The sequence below is a fragment of the Chiloscyllium punctatum genome, chromosome 33, assembly GCF_047496795.1.
Source record: "Chiloscyllium punctatum isolate Juve2018m chromosome 33, sChiPun1.3, whole genome shotgun sequence".
Lineage (NCBI taxonomy): Eukaryota > Metazoa > Chordata > Chondrichthyes > Orectolobiformes > Hemiscylliidae > Chiloscyllium > Chiloscyllium punctatum.
In genome coordinates, this window is record NC_092771.1 from 43,717,138 (window position 1) to 43,724,724 (window position 7,587).

At 43.2% G+C, this 7,587-nt stretch overlaps 1 non-coding gene across 1 annotated transcript; it reads left to right on the plus strand.

The window, feature by feature from the left end:
- Positions 1 to 306: 306 nt before the first annotated feature.
- On the plus strand, positions 307 to 388 carry trnas-gcu (transfer RNA serine (anticodon GCU)). Its single transcript has one exon. It is a non-coding gene; the product is annotated as a tRNA-Ser (tRNA).
- Positions 389 to 7,587: the final 7,199 nt, after the last annotated feature.

Sequence of the window (7,587 nt, forward strand, 5' to 3'; positions counted from 1 at the left end):
CCAAGGTGAAGATGACGCATTGTTGACCAGGGAAATAAAAGTCTTTAGTGAGATGAAGTACATAGGTGGTGTCACAAACGTAGGTGAGAATTTCCTGGACTGGGGAGACAGGAAGGTGTTGAGGTAGGAAGAGATGAGTCGGGTCAAACAAGCGCAGGCAGAGACAGCAGGTCTTAGGAAGGAGGTAGAATCGGGCAGTGCAGAGTTCATGGACAATGAGGTTGGAGGCTGTGAATAGGAGATTCCCCAGAGATGATGAGATTGTGATGGTCTGTGAGATTATGTTATAGCGTTATATGCATATGCGACGAGGTGGCCGAGAGGTTAAGGCGATGGACTGCTAATCCATTGTGTTCTGCACGCGTGGGTTCGAATCCCACTCTCGTCGCTATTTTTGGATTATCACACTGTCTTATTGAAATTGAAACTCCAATGGTTAGTTTATCTGCATCGACCACATTATAAAACCTCAAAGAATAATTTGAGACTGATGCCTGAATTTAACGAAATGTAGACTGAATTGGGATAATAAAAAGGAACCTGATTGTCTTTTCCAAGTCAAGTTACTGTGGACGTTAATCTTATGAAAGTGATCCAGGGAAACCAAATAACGAGAGATGCGATGTGCATATTTAATGCTATGGGATTCTTAATGAGTGTTTTGTCAAAAGAAATCTGGAGCAGGTTGGGTAGAAGTGATTCATCTTGGTGATAAGAGCACAGAGCGACACCACAAAATAATAGAGATATTGATGAAGGCAGGACATAAGACACCGATAAACATAAGAAGTGGGAAGCAAGCTCCCTCTCGTTATGCACACACTCGATGCATCACACTGAACTATGAACAACTGGAGAAATCAGCATGTTAACTGCAGGAAGTGAACATAAACTGTGGATCAATAATCACAGATTAATGCAGCATAAACATCTAAAGTGTCTTTAAACGAATGTCATTAACAGACGTTTCGTTCTAATACCTAACATCGTTTTCGTGGGAAATCAAGTCTCACAAACTTGATTGAGTTTTTTGAAGATGTAACAAAGAAGATTGATGAGGGCAGAGTAGAAGATGTGATCTATATGGACTTCATGAAGGACTGATTAGGAAGGTTAGACCTCATGGAATAAAGGGAGAACCAGCCATTTAGATACAGAACAAGCTCAAAGGTAGACGACTGAGGGTGCCAGTGGAGCGTTGTTTTTCAGACTGGAGGCCTGTGACCAATGGAGTGCCACAAGGATCGGTGCTGGGACCTCGACTTCATATAATTTACATAAATGATCTGGATATCAGCATAAGAGGTACAGTTAGTAAGTTTAGAGATGACACCAAAATTGTAGGTGTAGTGCATAACGAAGAGGGTTACCTAAGATTACAACAGGATCTGGCCAGATGGGCCAATGGGCTAAGAAATGGCAGATGGAATTTAATTCGGATAAATGCGAGGTGCTGCATTTTGGGAAAGCAAATGTTAGCAGGACTTATAAAAATATTGATAAGGGCTTGGGAATTTGGCTGAAGAAAGAGACCTTGGAATGCAGGTTCATAGCTCCTTGAAAGTGGAGTCGCAGGTAGATAGGATAGTGAAGAAGACGTTTGGCATGCTTTCCTTTATTGTTCAACATATTGAGTGCAGGATTTGGGAGGACATGCTGCGGCTGTACAGGGCATTGATTAGGCCACTGTTGGAATATTGCGTGCAATTCTGGTCTCCTGTCTGTTGGAAAGATATTGTGAAACTTGAAAGGGTCCAGAAAGGATTTCCAAGAATGTTGCCAGGGTTGGAGGATTTGAGCGTTAGGGAGAGTCTGAACAGGCTGGAGCTGTTTCCTCTGGGGCATTGGAGGCTGAGGGCTGTCCTTATAGATGTTTACAAAATTATGAGGGGCATGGATACGATAAATGGACAAAGTATTTTCCCTAGAATCGGGGAGTCCAGACCTAGAGGGCATAGGTTTAGTGTGAGAGGGGAAAGATATAAAAGAGACCTAAGGGACAACGTTTTCACACAGACGGTGGTAGGTGTATGGAATGAGCTACCAGAGGATGTGGTGGCTGGTACAATTGCAACATTTAAGAGGCTTTTGAATGGGAATATGAAGAGGAAGGGTATGGAGGGATATGGGCCGGGTGCTGGCGGGTGGGACTACATTGGGTTTGGATATCTGGTCGGCGTGGACAGGTTGGACTGAAGGGTCTGTTTCAATGCTGTACATCTCTATGACCACGTTTCAAGGTGGATGACAACAATACCAATTTTGTTTTGAAATTGAGATGTACTTCATCATTTTACACAGCGAACAAGTTCAATTTAAATAATACAAATCACGTTCACTCACACGGAATAAAACTGTGATTTCATTACAAACATTGTCCTTTTTAAGTAGCAGTTACATAAAAAATAATATGTAATTTTTATTGAACATACGTCAATTAACACCATTATCTTACTTCGGATTGACTGCAATATGTACATGCTAAATAAGGTTTAAGAAAGGAAGTATTTTAGTATGATTCGGTGGTGATGAAAATGAGATTAGGTTTTCATGGTGTGGATATTCCACCAATGGCTCCAGTGGTGGAAATGGTCAGTTGGCACTATTTCTATGATGGTATAGAGGTGAGGGAGCTGCCAGGGATGGGACCTCCCACCTCATCTGGAGCAGCGTCGGTAGACATGGCCCAGGGAGCATTGTGACATCAGACTGGGAGATCCAATCACACCTGGAGCTGTTTTTCTGAACATGGAGCGGCAGGGAGCATCGGTACATCAGACTGGGAGATCCAACCTCATTTGGAGCAGCATCTTTTGACATGGACCACGGAGCTTTGCGAGATCAGTCTGAGAGCTCCACCCTCATCTGGAGCAGTTTTTCATGATATGGAGCAGCAGGGAGCATTGGGACATCAGACTGCGAGATCCAATCTCATTTGGACCAGCTTCATTTGACATGGAGCTGGGTGCATTGCGAGATTAGTCTGGGAGCTCCACTCTCACCTGGAGCAGCGTTTAATGACATGGAGCACCAGGGGGCATTGGGACATCAGAGTGGGAGCTCCAATCTCACTTGCAGCAGCTTCTATTGACATGGAGCAGCAAGGAGCAATGGAACGTCAGGTTGGGAGCTGCAACCTCACCTGGTGCAGCTTGTATATACATGGAAGAGGAGGGAGTATTGGGATATTAGGCTGGGGGAAAGGATATCAAACCAATTTAATCTGAAGTAAAATAAGTTTCAACACCTCAGATGTTAATTGATTTATGAAGAATCTGTCGCGGGAAAAAAAAAATTCTTTAGATATTGAAGACAAGTCCTGCAAATATTCAACTCAGGAACACGCACTAATACAGAGAGAAATGCGAGTGATGTATCAGGTCTTTGACTTTTCTTTTCTGACCGACTCTACACTGGATTACATGACCAAAAGGACTTTTTCAGTCATTTGATGTTACTTATTTCCTGCAAATATAAGAGGTCATTGATGCAATCTAAATCTGAAAATTGTGGGAAATGCGATGTTGTCATTAGGCTGGAGTTTACCTCGAATTATAGTGGAAACGCAGCAAAATAAGTTGAAATATCCTCGATCAGCAGTGACCTCGTTGATTGGCTGATCAGACTGTAAATGGTAGTTTTATTTGAGGACAACTTGAAGTGAATAATTGATGGTGATTATCTTTGTTTTTTGTTCACCTTGGGAATGTTACTGTTATTGCTCATGTCCTTGTTAACACCACAGCTCTGCAGAGTGTAAAATCTCAGCTGTGCATCTGGCCAGTGTTTCAACCATTCATACACCTGGCTACGGATCAGATGGCTATAGGTTCGAAATTTACTTGGCGCAAGAGCGTTGTGGAGATTCACAGCACATCCAAGCTAATTTTATTTGTTACACTGAGGTGGATAATATTTGGAATTTTCATCTCTACGAACGAAAATTATTTCACTGTCTTCGATAAGATAAACATTACCAAGGACAATCAGAGTTAAAAATCCCACAGCACCAAGTTGCTTCGAACAGGCGTATTTGGAAGCAACAGCTTCTTCATCAGGTGGTTGACAACTGTTGGACTCTAATATGGCTTTGCGTGATTTTCAAATTTGTCCACCCCAGTCCAACACCAACACCTCCAAGTCAGGGGTACCCTCGAGACCACGAACGATCGGTTAAAGTCCAGATGATCTTCCAAGATTGCGCATGTTGACACATACATCAATTTCGGCAGAAAAACACCCACCTGATGAAGGAGCGGCTCTCTGAAAGCTCGTGCTTCCAAATAAACCTGCTGGACTATGCCCTGATGTTGTGTAATTTTTAACTTTCTCTACCCAACTCAAACACTGGCACTTCCATATCATAGAGAACAACAGTCATGTCCCAGCGCTGTCAGAGAAGACAATCCTGAAAGAGCAACGCACATTGTTCATAGGTACGTTTCATTAGCAGAAACCAACCCATTCAATCGCTGCAGCTCCTGTGTATGAAAAGCACAGAAAAGAAATAGCTGAGACTCAGTTTTGACAGTATTTTGAAGCTCTTTGGGAAGTGGACTCAGAGGAGAATGAAGGATGAGCTGTCCGACTGCGCAGAGAGGAGGAAGGCACTTTTCCCTTCTTTGAAGGGATAGGGTATTGACTGATCTAAGGCATTAAACAGATTCCTGATACAGCTGATCTCTCGGCGTCAGGAACAAGAAATCCTGATTTCCTGAACGGTAATGAAACCCAGGCCACTCAGTTAAGGCGCCGAATACTAACCACTAGATCACCAGGGATGAGGGCAGAAACTGTTGCACCGTTTCTTCCTAACACAGTTTTTAAAAAAAAATTATGTCACTGCAGATATGTTTCCCCTCAAAAATGAATGAATAATCAAATGCTTACAGCACAGAAATGGGTCCCATCATCTCCCTTCCAAGCACCTGGTCTGTAACGTTGTATACTCTGATGTTTCACGTGTTCAACTCAATGCTAATTACCCTGGAACGTTTTAATCTTGTAAGATGCAATAAATGGGATTGAAGTTTGAGATGGGAAAAATATGTTCACACCCAGTCGGGGAACTGAAGCCCATTTTTACCCACAGACTGAAGCACGCAGACACATTTTCCCAAGAGTGAAATAGGCCATCGGAGAAAACAAATAGAAAGTAAGATTTCGCCAGCTTGGCTGATATTGTCCAATTTCAGACTTCAACACCAGTGTCTGGTTACAGCCAAGAAAGGAACCATTCAGGCTCTCCCGTCCGAGTGAATCCTTTCCCATTGTTTCCCCATTACTCTGTAGTTTATACTGCCTCACCTCGTTCTTGCAGCAAAACTAGATCGGTGCTCACGTCCGCTATTTCCTGTCCTGCTGAACGGTTTTTCTCAAGTTCTTCGACTGAAAAACAGGAATGAGTTATTTCAAACCGTTTACACGGCCTGTGTTATCACCACTGAGCCAGCACATTGCCAGCTTAGAGGTAAGGTCTCATACATTAGAAACTTCAATGCAACAGATGATTGGTTAGCCTCAGTGTTGTAAGCCAAACAACAAGACTGGAATGGAGCCGAGGGCATCATGCACAGAAGGATGAGAGATTAGAATGATGAATCTCATGGTGTCCAGGGTGGTGTTAACAGAAATCTTCCCTGGTAGTATAGTGATGAGGATTCAATGCTTTCACTGTCATGGCTTGTGAAATGTTAACGTTTGCAGTAATCGATATGAAATGCTGCCTGATCTTTCGAAGCAGAATGATGTTGTGCAGTAGTCAAAACCACTTCCCTGTATGTTACAGTTCCACATCAGCAATTTCAGCTGCAATTACCTGACGTTAAATCAGTTTAAATCAAGAACAGAGTGGGCGTCACTAAAATGGAAGGGGAATGGTGGTTTGTGAGAGTTAACGACATGCCTCGTGGAGCCAGGTTCAATGTCGATACTGAATATCGGTTTTCCGGTTTATCTTGGTATACTGATCACTCCGGATCAATTATCCATATTATCTGCGATTTGTGATGTTCTTTGTTCATTTCACCTCGGTTCAGTTTTCCGGGGGGACCACGCATTTTTAAATTTGGCACATTTTACTCAGGTCTGTTTTGCAGCTTCATATTAAGGCCAACAATTTTAGGAACAGAAAGACACCATTCAGACCATCAAGTCTGCTCCGCTATTGAGTGGTTTCATATCTGATCGGATAACATTGAACTGCACTTTCTTTCCTTTACTCAAAACGCTTGATGTCTTTGCGGTTTGAAGATCTGCCGATCTCAGCCTCATTGCACCTAATGACCCTTCCTCAATAGCCTTCTGCTACAAGAAAGTCCACTAATCCAGAACTGTCTGAGAGATGAAAAGCTTCCTCACCTTTGTTTTAATTGTGAGATCCGCATTCTAATACGAAGTTGTAAATCATACAACACCAGTTCATAGTCTAATAGGTTTAATTGGAAGCATTAGCTTGTGAAGAGCTGCTCCTCTATCAGGTGTTCGTGGAGTACACAGTTATAAGATACAATGTGATGTAATTGAAATTATGCATTGAAAAATATCTTTATTGATTGTTAAGTCTTCTATCTGTTAGAATGACCATGTTAGCTTCACTTCTTTCTTATGTAATTTGCAAAACTTTCTTTGAAAGTCACATTCTCAGGTGAACTTTAACAATTAGTGTCAACCCCGATAATATTTTGAATGTGTTAGTCCCTGTGTGCTGTGTCCGTGCCATAATGACGCTAATCTCCGCACAATGGTTAGCACTGCTGCCTCACAGCGCCAGAGACCCAGGTTTAATTCCCGCCTAAGGCGACTGGCAGTGTGGAGTTTGCGCATTCTCCCACTGTCTGAGTGGGTGTGCTCCGGTTTGCCCCCCACAGTCCAAAAATGTGCAGGTTAGTTGAAGTGGCCATATTAAATTGCCCGTAGTGTTAGGTGTAGGGGAATGGATCTGCGTGGGTCGTGCTTTGGAGGGTTGGTGTGGCCTGTTGAACCGAAGGGCCTGCTTCCAAACTGTAAGTAATCTAATCTAAAAAAAACACGCTGTAGGCAAGGATGTTTTGAGGCATGGTACATTGGTGAAACCGAGCAAAGGGTACAGCAACAGATGAACGGAACTGCACATCAATCACAGACAGTTGTGCCCCATCCCAGCTGGAGAGCTCTTCCGTGGTCCAGGACATTCGACCTCAGACCTTCGGGTGACAATCCTCCAAGGCGGACTTCGACACAGGCAGCAGCTAAATGGGCCCGAGCATAGGCTGATAGCAAATTTCGGTACCAATGGGGATGACCTCAACTGCGACCTTGGGTTCATGTCACAGTACAGGTGATCCCATTGCCCTATCTACACACAGCGACCCTCCTACACACACACACACACACACACACACACACACACACACACACACACACACACACACACGCATATATACGTATGTGGGGTGAATTTGTACTTGCAGAATTACATTGTACTTTGCTCAAAAACTGCATGAATCCATGTCAGTCTCTGTTAACTCATTTTATAAAATTAGAATCAGTCTAAACATTATGGAACAGACAGCAGCACACGGGGACTGACACCAATTCTTCAAGCTC